We start from the raw sequence: 12,755 nt of genomic DNA, 5'->3' as shown, positions 1-12,755 counted from the left end.
TAAAAAGCATCTGCTTCAGAACCCCTGATGTCCAGCTGGTTCTTTCTGGCCATCTCCCGTTTTCCCTTTTCAGCCATCCTCTCCCCACGTTCCAGAAGAAAGGTAAACAGCTCACTTATCAGGAGACTGCTTACGGTGCATTGCCTTGGGCAGTGAAAATCTCCAGGGCCCAAAGCCGAAGGTCATTTGAAATACCTGTAGGGTGAGAGATGTTAAGAAAGAGAATGATTTTCAAGACCGAGAAATCCTTCTGGGAGTCAGGGGAAAATATCCATCCATGTCCTTGCTTGCAAACAGCACTAGAAGAAGACCTTATCAAGCTGTTAGACAATCACTTTTGTGGTCAGTCGCTACGTAACTTTTGGCATACACCTCAGGAGTTTTAAAAGCAGAGTGGAGTTATACTGCCTTCATGCCCATATATTCATTTATGCAGTAAAATAATGTGTCTCAAGTGTTTACATTTAAAGAGAAGCACTTGATTTGATTATGAAGCCTATCTTGTTTTAGCATACGTGATATTTACCTCTGCATAAACAAGCTATTTTAAAGCCCCAGGCACCTCACTGAGAAATTATTTTCCAGCAAAATTTTACCTATGCTTAATAATTATTCATCAAAATTCTAATATACTTGTTCTGGTCAATTGTATGTTAGTCAAAATTAATAACTCAATCCAAATGAAATTTTATTTGAAGTATAGAAACTTATTGTCAAAAGAACTTAAAAAAATAGATTTGGTATGTGTACATGTGTGTCACAAGAGTATGACAGGTAATAAGTAAAAGATTTCAAACGTAAGAACATTGTATGGGGATTAAGTTTTACAGGAGAAGAGGAATGAAATGATTCCACGAGGGAAACAACTGTGTAAAACTCCCGGCTTCTCTGGAAGAGTCTGTTTACAATGTGGTTTTTACACGGATGACACGGTAGAGACAAAACCACTTTGGTATTAAATTTAGCTTCCGTTGTGTACATTAAAAAGAGTGGTTTTTAAAAATCAGTGTTTATAATATCAGAAGCACCATCTTTTATAACTATTTAAAATCAAGATAAAAATTTTTGATATTAACTTTTAAACTGGATGAGAAAAGGACAGTGTTTCAAAATCCTTTTAGAGGTAGTGGATGAAAAACATTCAGACACTTTGTTCTAAAGTGCCTGGAAGCCAAGAACCTGTGCCGACCATCTAACGTTTTGATACAATAAAAAGATAAAGCCAGAGTCATTTCAGGAAAGTCCGAAAGCTGTCTCGAGCATCCCCTGCAAATGGCCAAATCAAGCGCTCTGCACACAGTAAGTGTTCAGTGAACGCCAGCTCACTGACAAAATACTTCGGCCATCCAACTGGCATCTACTAACAGCACGTGTACAGTACCCCTTCTTCCTACCTCTAACCTTCAAGGAGGTCTTTCAATTTTTCAAATGCCAGCCAAAAGTGTCTTACTGAAACAAAGCCCCGGACTAGATAGTAAGCACACCGAATCTGACTGCTCAGTTCTTTTCCAGATGTTGATTCACGTGCCGAGCGTAATGCCTGGCCCAGGAAGCTCAGGAGATGAAGAAAGTAGCTTCACCACGAAGGAGCACCGAGCAGGCGGCGGAGACGGTCTCTGGCGCGGGGATTACACGAGGGTTAGTGCAGGCTCAGAGCCAGTGCAGAGAAAGGAATGAGGAGCTCCTGGAAGTGGTGGGCAGAGGGCAAGGGTCTGGAATGGTCTTTCAGAATAGGTACACTTGAACTGACTCTTGAAAGACGGGCAGGTGTTTGACAAGGCGATGTGAACACCACAGACAGAGGGGAGCGAAGCCACCTGGCAACCTAGTGCCTTCCTCCCTGCACCGCAAACAGTCTGGGATGGCTGGTGCGTGGTGCGTGACTGTGCACACTGTGTGCGTGGTGCGTGCACTGATGACTTAGAAATGACAGAGGGGCGAGAGGTGAAGCTGGAGAGTTGCAGAAGCACACAGAGGAAGACTGTCTTATGTGGGTCTCCAAGGCATCTGGACTTGATCCTGCGGCAAAGCAAGTCACGACACGATTATTAAACTAAGCAGCAGTGGTTGTGGAATTTGCCTTCCCTGCAGTGTGGGTGACAGATCTGGGAGGTGGAAGAGGGGAAAGACTACAAACTGAACTGCTGGCTGGAAGACAATTAGCGGTGGTCCTGGCAGGACTCAAGGCAGTCAAGAGGCTGTGAAGGAAGGGCGCTGAAGGGAGGGACCTTAAGGATGTGGCCTCTGGACAAACTGGTTACTATTGTTTAAGGAGTAGTTTAGGGGGGAACAAAGCAAAGAGAAGCCCAAAATGTGTTCTAAGTTTTTTGGGTTATGTAATTGGGTAAATGGTATTGATGTTTGATGGAATCAAAAGATGAATCACAAGTTTCAGGGAGAGAAAGTACCTTCAGCGCCCTAACTCCAGGCCCCACTTGTTCTACGAGGCAGGTAATTTTTTTGCCCACTATCACATGCAGCAGGTTGGGAAGTTCGCTCCATTCCAGGCTTAAGAGCAGGTAAACCAGGGAGACAAGATCCACGCTTTCACAGAACTTACATTCTGGTGTCTGTGTTGGGGGGAACAGAAGATGAACAGGTCGGCAAGCAATAAACCCAGGCCCGAGGACTGTGATGGGGGCAGGCAGCCACACTTTATCTAGGCGATCAGGGAAAGTATCCCTGAGGTCACACTGAAGCTGACCTTCCATTGAGAAGGATGCAGTCATGCAGATTCTTAAGGGAAGAATGTTCCAGGCAGAGAACAGCATTTGAGAAGTCCCTGAGGTCAAAACAAGGTTGGTGCACCCTGAGGGAGGAATTCCACATACAGGGCAAGTGAGGAGCTGGGGGAAGTCCCAGTTCCTGTGGCATTCCTGGGAGGGCGAAGGGGAAAGGCTTGCGGGCCCTTAGGGCAGTGCTGCCTAGCACAGATACTCTCGGGGAGGCTGGAAACCCGCCCACCACGCACACACTGTGCCTGCAGAAAAGGCATCATGACTCACAATTGCTTTGGGAAGACAAGCCACTGCTCAGCTGCCTATTCCCGCACTGAAACAGGGCCAGGAACAAACTCCTTTAGGTTCGCCTAGACAGATGAACTTTAGACCCTTTAGACGAATGGAATTCACCCTAAACGTATCAGCTTAGAACAAGAAAGCGCCTGCAGCCCAGTGGCAGGCGGCTCTGCCCCGAGGCTCAGTCGTGCCCTGACATGGTGCACAGGAGCAGAGCCTCCAACCAAACCCCAAGCCCTACCAGGGGCCAGAGGCGACATTTCCCCCAAAGGATGCCCCACTAGCTCAGCTGGACAGGACAAGGAGAAACGGCACCCCACTGCCAAGGTGCCAAGCTGGGCTCTTGTCTATGCGGACCTGGAACACCTTGGAGAGACAGGTGTTGGGCTGCCTGCTGGCCCTGAGGTGGGCCGTCCCAAGCACGGTCCCGCCCGCTCTCTGGCACACGCTGCTCACACCTCTCACCCCGTGGTTGCCTTCCACTGCTGCGTTGTGGGCTACCTGTTCTTCTGCCCACAGTGTTTCATATGCCCCCCGTTCAGCCAAATGGCTTCCAATTCCACCCGCTAAGGGCGATGCAGATCCACCTCGGACCCTGTCTGAAAAGAGCCTGCTTTACGGCCAGTTTCGTCAGATGCCTGTGCTTGGTGTATCAAAAAAAAAAAAAAAAAGTATGTGAATTTAATGTTTGTCAATATAACATGAATAAATTGTGAAAGAATTAAATTATTCCTAAATTATGCAGCCCCTTTCAGAGCAGCACGCTGAGAAGTTACATGTCATGGGCACTTAAAGACGGCCCCAAACCATGAAATGCATTCTCTGGAGTGGTGCTGGAGACCGTGGCGTGTTCTGGTCCATGCCAAGGGCAGGCTCACCTTGTGTCCGAGCTCATTTCAAACCATATGCCCATAACATCTCTTTACTTCAGCTCACTGGCCAATTTTTCGTTCCTAAAGTCACCATTCAACCTCGGATCATAAGATGTTCGCACATACTTTCACAGCACCCACACGTCTCCTTCGTAATGCTTTAATAATGGCAATGTTTCACTTACTTGCAGTGATCGATTCACCTGTCTCCCTCAGTAACTGCAGCTTCCACAGCAGCAGGGACCATGCTCATTTCTGCTTACCAAGATGTCCCCAGAACCTAGCACAGCTTCTGGCACACAGTAGGCGCTTAACAACTAGCCACTGGGGGAAAGATGCTATGAAATATACTCACTGGTGGAAATGTTTCTGCTTCTAAGAGTGGATCTGCCAAAAATCATTCAAATCAAGGCTGAATAAGGTTAAATAAGGCTCAGCTATGCTGTTTTTTTCTTTAAAAAAAGATACATGAAAGACTTTGCTGCTATTTGGGTTTAAACTGATTTTGGAGACAATTATCAAAAGGTTTGACTAACAATTTAACAACACTCATTTGGATATGCATGGAGATGACCAATTTTAAAACTTTTTTTTTAATGGAATAACAGTTTATTTTCAAAAAGGTTCACCCAGATTAGGCCAAATTTAAAAAGATAAGAAAAACTACCACTGACGTTGTCAGGCGCTCTCTCTCTATTATTTTCACTTAATCCTCATATCTGAATCTTACCCCGGGTCACAGATGAGGAAATGGAGGGAGCAAGAGGCTGGGGTTCGACACTGACTAAGCGGCAGAGCCAGGGTTCACATCTAGGTCTATTTGATCCCAAGAGCTATGTCTTAAATCTAAGCCTTACCTTAAGCTAAAAAAAAAAGCTGACATTGAATAATAATGTGTTTGTTGCTCCCGCTCATGAAAAGGTACAAGACTACAGCTTAGTACCATCAACTGGGGCGAGTATTTAAAATAGGATTTGGATGCCCATGATGCGGTAGCAGGGAAATGAGAAAACTCATGAAAAAGGAATAAGGAGGGATATGAACTAACATTAACTGAAAGCTTGTTTATGCCAGATGCTGTATTAAATGCTTTCATAGTAATATTTCTTTTAATCCTAAGACTCCTGTGAGATGGGTAATAACAGTCAAGAAAAAAGAGGCATAGAATAACTGTGGTATTTGGCTACTCTGATGTTCCTTTCCCCCTTTCTTCCTAAAGATGTGAACCTCCCACATTTCAGCTGGGCATAAGGGTGTATGGAATAAGGACAATATCCCCCAGTCTCTATTCCAGCTCGGTGAGGCCATAATACTAAATTCTTGTCAATGAGATGTAACAGGAAGTGTATAACAGCCTCCAGGAAATTTCCTTAAGAGACCATAGATTCTTGGAACCCTCCTACACTGCTGGTGGGAATGCAGTTTGGTGCAGCCACTGTGGAAAACAGTATGGAGATTCCTCCAAAGACTAGGAATAGACTTACCGTATGACCCAGGAATCCTGCTCCTGGGCATATATCCAGAAGGAACCTTACTTCAAAATGACACCTGCACCCCAATGTTCATAGCAGCACTATTTACAATAGCCAAGGCATGGAAACAGCCTAAACACCCATCACAGATGACTGGATAAAGAAGATGTGGTATATTTATACAATGGAATACTATTCAGCCATAAGAACTGACAATATAACACCATTTGCAGCAACATGGATGTCCCTGGAGAATGTCATTCTAAGTGAAGTAAGCCAGAAAGAGAAAGAAAAATACCATATGAGATCACTAATATGTGGAATTTAAAACAAAAACAAAAACATAAATACAAAACAGAAACAGACTCATAGACATAGAATACAAACTTGTGGTTGCCAAGGGGGTGGGGGTGGGAAGGGACAGACTGGGATTTCAAAATGTAGAATAAACAAGATTATACTGTATAGCACAGGGAAATATATACAACATCTTATGGTAGCTCACAGCGAAAAACAAAATGTGACAATGAATATATGTATGTTCATGTATAACTGAAAAATTGTGCTCTACACTGGAATTTGACACAACATTGTAAAGTGACTATAACTCAAAAAAAAAGTTTAAAAACAAACAAACAAAACAAAAAAAGAGACCACAGATTCTTGCCTTTCTCCGTCTCCTTCCCTTCCTTCCTTCCTCCATTCTACTTTGCATGTGATGGCTAAAGCCCCATCTAGGACCATGAAGTTGAAGGCCTCATCTGATGTTTAGTGGACCTAAAAGGTAGAACCAGCCTAGGTCTCAGGAGATTTGTGAACTCATAATACCAGTTCTGGATTGTCTCTCTAGAAACTTTTTTTTTTAATGTGAAAGAGAAACAAACATCACTTTGTTTAAGCCACTCTTCTTTGCAGTCTCTGTAACTGGCAGCTAATTTTACCTCATCCAGAAACTCATCCAAAGTCTTCATGTAGGATTCAAATCCAGGCCCACCAGTCTGCAAAGTCCATGCTCTTACGTAGAAGCCTGAAGAACTCCTGCTTATAATTCTGCAAAAGGTTGGTGGTAGGGGAGGAGTGTGTGTGTGTAAAAATGCTGACAAGAATTTGACAGAAGAAAAGAAGGAAGGTTCGAATACACTCTCAACTCTGCATACCTGAGAGACAATCAAAGGAAATATGCTACTGGAGAGCAAGAACGTAGTCTCCATCAGAGAGGGACCTGCACGGAGCTGAGAAGGGAAAAGAAACAGAAGCTGTGCAGCTGGTAATGTCTCTGAAAGATGATGCTGACCGAGAAGGAGGCACTGTGGAGCAGAGCCCTGGAAATGGCCACAGGATGAAACAGACAAGGAAGAATTACAAGGAACCCTGAAATCAGAGAAGCAGGAGATGAGATGCACGGTCTGGAAAGGGACAAGCCAAGTCACATGACCCATATCAAAGACAGCATACAGCCCAAAAAGGCAAAAACAAAGGTCAAGGTTGAAGCTCTGACAACTCATTTTTATTCATTTCCTTTACACAGATTCACAACAGCATTGAAGAAGTGAATTTAAATTGTGTTGCAATTGAGTGGAATCCTAAATGAGGGGAAGTCACAGAACAGGGAGTTTATTATTACCCTTTGTTCAGTTTCTAAATGAACAGCACTGATAAGAACTTAGCAGAGAGACCCAGTGATTGGAGTTAGGCCTAATTTTATTTAAGATCAATCTTAATAGTCCAGACAGGGAAAGATAAGTTGTTATGTCTGCCAAAGACATTATTTTAAACACCAGAAAAAAAAAAACTAAGTCATAATAAGGTTATGCAAGAAATTTATAAAATATAGATGGGAAATAAAATGCAAGTGGGCAATAGCAAAAAAAAAAAAAAAAAAGGAAAGGCGGCAATGTGAAAGCAGACAAGACAGAAATGGCAATGCGTTCTGCAGCTGGTTAAATGCACTCTATGCTGTAACTGGACCTCCCCGGTTTCTTTTGAGTGGTCACAGGTCAGATTTGTTTGCAGAGCATACTGTACTCCCCAAGTCAGGAAAGCAGAGAGGGACACGCTGTATAGCAGGCAATGAGAATCATGCCGCCAGCGGGAGGGTATAGCTCAGTGGCAGAGTGAGTGCTTAGCATGCACGAGGTCCTGGGTTCAATCCTCAGTGTACATTTTTCCTGATGATATCAGTGTATGCTAGGTGGATGCTGGAAAGGAGAAACAAAAATAAAATGTGGAACTTCAATGTGAGAGACACTAAATAAATTTCAGAGATTAGACTAAATAGGCTATTTTCGTATGGGCAGTAAAAAGTCCAAAAGGAATATAAAAATACTCAGGTACCATCAAGAGGATTTTTAAATTAAAAAAAAAAAAAAAAAACTTGTTTATAGATTTTAAAAATTAGCTTAAGCAAGAATCTTCTACATATTAAAATATTTCTACCCTTCGACCCCAGAAAACAAAACAAAACAAAAAATCACAAATTTCAAGCCTTTGCAGGAAAATACCCACGCAGTCTAAAAAAATTTGGAGGGATAATGGAATATTATTCAGCACTGAAAAGAAATAAGCTATCAAACCATAAAAATGCATGGGGCAAACTTAAATGCATAACACTAAGTGTAAGAAGCCAATATGAAAAGGCTACAGACTGATTCCAATAACATGACATTTTGAAAAAATAAAACTATGAAGACAGTAAAAACATGAATGGTTGCCAAGGGTAGGTGGGGGAAGGAGGCATGTATAGGTGGAACACAGAGGATTTTGGTGGAGCACAGGACTTTCAGGGCAGTGATAATACAGTATAGTACCACACTCTGATGATACTGTAATGGTGGATGCATCATAGAATGTACACCACCAAATGAGCCCTAATGCAGACTATATATGGTCTGCGGGGGAGAATGATGCATCAACGTTCGTTCATCGATGTGTCAGATGGACTACTCTGGGGGATACTGATGATGGGGAAGGCTGTGCAGGAGTTGGGGGCGGGGGTATATGGGGACTCTGCGCACTTCCTCTCAGTTCTGCTGTGAGCCTAACACTGCTCTAAAAATAAATTCTATTTAAAAAAACAAACCTTGGAGGACATGATATCTCTTTCCAGTTATATTGACTAGAGCCCTTTTCATTTTAACTAATGTTAGTGCTTTCCTTCTGAGGAGTCAGAAGGCTGAAACAGCAATGGGGAGGGGAACGGTCTTAGAAAAGCAAATCTTAACAGCAAATCTAAATCATTGAAAATGAAATCACTCTCAACGTGAGAATGTGCATGTTAGGCTGGACATGTTGGAACACCTTTCCAACTGAAGAAAAACAGAACAAGTTTCAAAGAATCGTAAATTTAATTCTAATGAGCAGTAGAGGGGTAAGTAGGGTTAAGTGCCGTAACTCAGCCGTGCACTCAGTGACAGCTGTGCGCCCTTCATACCTGAACGAAGAGCAACGTCAGACACGTCAGCGCTTCTACTCTTCACTCACACAGACCCAGTTACTCGTGCGCCTGGCTGTCATTTCATGTTCCTTCAAGGGTGGAGCTACTGACTAGGAAAGCCAGGGGCAAAAGAAAGTCATCTTGGCACTCACAAACCGAAGAGCATTTTGGGGTCTCAGGAGGTGGAACCTGAACACACGGAGGGTCCTGGAACTGGTAACTAATTACACTGCAGTTTGGTTGCTTCTGTGTCTTCAACCTAACACTTAGGTTTAGCAGACCTAACAGTCTGATAAAGAAACATGCCATTTCATTTCCTCTTGGAAAGCAGTGAACACTGCCTATTTTAAGTTGGCCACATATTTGCAATTTAAAATTTTCATACTGATATCTTTTCACGGACTTTTAAAAAGGTTTTGGCAAGGCAAATTTACTCAAGGAAGTTCACGGGTAGGTTTTTGTTTTAAAATTTATCTGCCCTCCTCTCGGGAGGCGGGAAGGGGGCTGCTGAGAGGGAGCCTTTCTGACCACAAAGAAAGCTTCCACCAACGTCATCCGACTAGAGGCGACCTATGGACTTCGGGAAGTCAGCTGAGGACACAGAGTGACGAGCCAGCACCGAGCCTCCTCCCCGCCGGTCTCTCAGCACCTGCTCCGCTGCAGCCCCGCCGGAGGAAACTCTCGGCTTCTCTCTCGAAACGGGTGTAGGTTGCTCCCTTCGCCCTAACGAACGCCGACACCACCATCATATCGCAGGCCAACAATCGAAGGTTTCCCATGAGCAGAAAATGTTTGCCAACCAACAGCGCCAGGGCAGGGGTCAAAAGAGACAGGCCGCAGCGCAGACGCCCCCCGGAGAGGTCCGCTCCCCTAGGGAGGGCGAGACTGCAGCCCGGGGACCCGGAGCCCGCTTCCCGCACCCCCCGAGGACTCGCGCTCCGCTGCCGCGCCGACGGGGCTCGGGGAGAGAGGGGCTTGCTCGCCGCGGGCGCCCACTCCTCCTGCCCCAGATGACCCCAGCACTCGGAAGAGGTCCCCTCCGGGGTATCACTCCCTCTCTGCCGGGGACCAGGGAGCGGCAAAGCCGCGCCTCATCGCTTTGGCCCAGCCACCTGCCCGCAGGCCCGGCCCGCAGGTGAGACGGGGACAGGTACCCGCACCTGCTCGGCCGGCCCCACCTGCTGCGTCCCCTCACCCGGTCCTCCTCCTCCACCCCCGGGTCGGCTCGGCTCCTGCTCCGCGCGGGGGGCGCCCCGCCCCGACCTACCTGCGCGCCTCCGGCCCCGGACGCCGGCGCTCCCCGCGGCGGGCGCCCTGCGCCGCTCCGGGCGCGCCGGCGGCCGCCCCGCGCCGGCTCTCCCTCGCCGCCGGCTGCTGCGGGCTCAGCGGGAAGCCCCAGCGCTGCCCGGCTCGCCGCCTCCGAGCGGCTCCATTGTGACGCGGCGCGTCCGGGCGGCCAATCGGGGCGCGGCGGCGCGAACCGCTGACTAAGAGCGCGGAGGGAGGGGGAGGGGACTGGGCGGGGGCGGGGGCCGCGCCGGGGCGGCGGCGGCGGCGGCGGAGGAGGAGGAAGAGGGAGAACGCGCTGCGGCGGCTTCGGTGGCTGCGCCTGCTGTTGACTTCGCAGCCGCCGCGGCCCGAGTGTTTGCCGAGCTTCGGGACTGCGCGGCCGGTGACTCACCGCTCAGCGCTGGGAACAAAGCGCGGCTGCCGTCACCCGGGAGCGCGCCACGAGGCCGCCCGGCCGCCCCGCCGCGAGCGCCGGTGCGCGGGCAGCAGGGCCCGGCTGCACACCTCTCGCGGGCGGGGAGAGGGTCGGGAGAGAGGCGTAGGACTGTCCAGGCGCACATGCGAGGGGCTCTGGAAGTCCGGTGTTGGTGTCGGCCGCCGCCTTCCCACGTGTGCATCCTGAGCGACTTGTTATTTACAGATGGGTTTGCAGCCCAAGGGAAGACTGGGAGCAGGCGCGAACTTAACTCTCACACGCAGAAATCTATCTTTTCTTACACCGCGTGCTTAGACAGGCTGCAGGGCCGCGTGGCAGTTTACAGTTGTACCAAACTAAGCGGCTTAAGTTAGGATTCTGGGCCTCCAGTAGCATCCGTCTCTCTCATAAATCCTTATCCTCGAGATGGGGAGGGAGCATCATGGCAGAGGGGCCTAGTTTTACTCATAAAGGGGGTTTTATGGCCGGTCCACCCGCCTACTGCCCCGCTCGGTTTCCTTCTGCAGTTGAGTGGCCTTCCTTTGAAAAGCAGCAAGGCTCCTTACCAAACAAACACTCCAAACCCAGGAATTCGGGGGATTTAAAATTTCTGTTATCCCCATTCACCACCTCCTCTCATCCCCACCCCAGATTTAACTCAGTCTTTGCACAGGCTGTCATCCTCAACACTGATTCAATTTAGGCAACACCTCTATCTCCGGATTGCTACAGGGATCACATTCCCATTTAACGAAAAAAAAAAAAAAAAGTTTTTACAGGAACCTCCCAAAGGAATAAAATAAACACTATAAAAACCGAAGCCTCTGAAGCCTTTGAAGCATATCTGATCGGTTTGTATAAATGAAAGTAAATGGCACAACTGTGCTATCTGAGACGGAGATGTGCCCGACAGAGACTGATTAGGACTCCGGATTGAATTACCCTGAAAAGGAGTAAGAAGGCTGTCTTCTCTATTCTCTCCTTGTCCACTCCATTCTGAGCTGGCAGCTGCCCTTCCTGAGTCTTGGAGGAAAGGCTGGAAGAGCATTCCTTCCTTTGGTCGTCGATAGAGTTGTTATTTAGCTTATGAGTGTGAGACATTAGAGTATGCGTTTATGGACAGATCTTTTAAGCTAACTTAGATTTGGGTTGGGTCCTCAAACTGCCTACAACCTGGAGGGGAAGATAAAAGCTACAGAATTAAATATAAAACAGGGGAAAAGGTGAGTGTTACGAGAAATACTGATTGGGAAGTCATGACATTAAAAACTGAAAATGTCCAATTTCCCATGTGTCTTTGAATGTTTAGAAAGGAATATCCTCTCCCCTTCCAAATCTATGGACAGAGAATGCATTCTTCTGCCACAGCAATATCACTACCTGTGTGATTTGGAGGAGTCACTCAACGTCCTTGGGAGTCAAGCTCTTTATCTACAAAATAAGAGATTATAAACTAGACGATCTGTTAAGATTTCAACTCCAGTGAGGGTACGAGTAAAAAAGTGACTCCCGTGCTTGATAACCCAAGTCACCATTAGCAGGAAGATGAAGTGCTCAAGTTCATAAAAACCACCATATCAGCTCTGGGTTCATCTCAGATATGTAGCTTATAAATGTGTTTATTTTATTCCAATTCTCATGAACAAAATCGCCCTCCATGATAACAACACATATTACTAACACTGGAAAAAGTGGGCTTCTGAATTTGAGCTATTGCTCCTGGGAATCCTCCTCTGAAACTGTAGCATCAAATAGATGTTTCTTTGTTTCTTCCTCCTCCTATTTCGCTTCATGTAAGCTCCTGCCTGCGTTGCAGTGGGGAGAAAACTGAATAACCTCAAACGCTGTTCTCGAAGAACTTTAATACTACTCATGTGATTCGGGCCCAAAAAGAAAAGAGAGTATTTAGTAACTAGAAATTACTGGCATCCCAGGGTAGGCCTTATGATGAGAAATACAAAAGTGTTTGGTGTTTTATGCCTGTTCCCAGTTTTTCTACTACGCTGCAATCTCTTTGAAAACACAGCAGGTGGAGTCTTGAAATATGCTCAAGTCCTTAGAGGAATATCCAAAATTCTCTAAGGGACTCTCTGATCAACTTATTTTTATCGAAGAAAATCAATTATTCTATTCAAAGAAAATTCTAAAAAGACTCAGTCACTATGTCCACAGCCAAATTTGTCAAAGTGTAAAATTGTGTTTAGAAGTCTCATCATAAATATTAAGCACTCATTTTGTGCCCATCAGTATGCTAGA

General features: G+C 46.3%; 1 protein-coding gene across 1 annotated transcript in view; it reads right to left on the bottom strand.

Annotated features, from left to right (window-relative positions):
• The window catches only part of LRRC8B (leucine rich repeat containing 8 VRAC subunit B), a 63,032-nt gene extending 52,815 nt beyond the window's left edge, over positions 1-10,217 (bottom strand). The window contains exon 1 of the mRNA XM_074369889.1: positions 10,062-10,217. The gene's annotated coding sequence lies outside the window, so the exon portion shown is untranslated. The remainder of the gene's footprint in view (positions 1-10,061) is intronic.
• Between the last annotated feature and the right edge of the window lie 2,538 nt (positions 10,218-12,755).

Source organism: Camelus bactrianus, chromosome 9 (genome assembly GCF_048773025.1).
Source record: "Camelus bactrianus isolate YW-2024 breed Bactrian camel chromosome 9, ASM4877302v1, whole genome shotgun sequence".
In the NCBI taxonomy this organism is placed as follows: domain Eukaryota; kingdom Metazoa; phylum Chordata; class Mammalia; order Artiodactyla; family Camelidae; genus Camelus; species Camelus bactrianus.
This window is presented reverse-complemented; position numbering and strand designations above follow the sequence as displayed.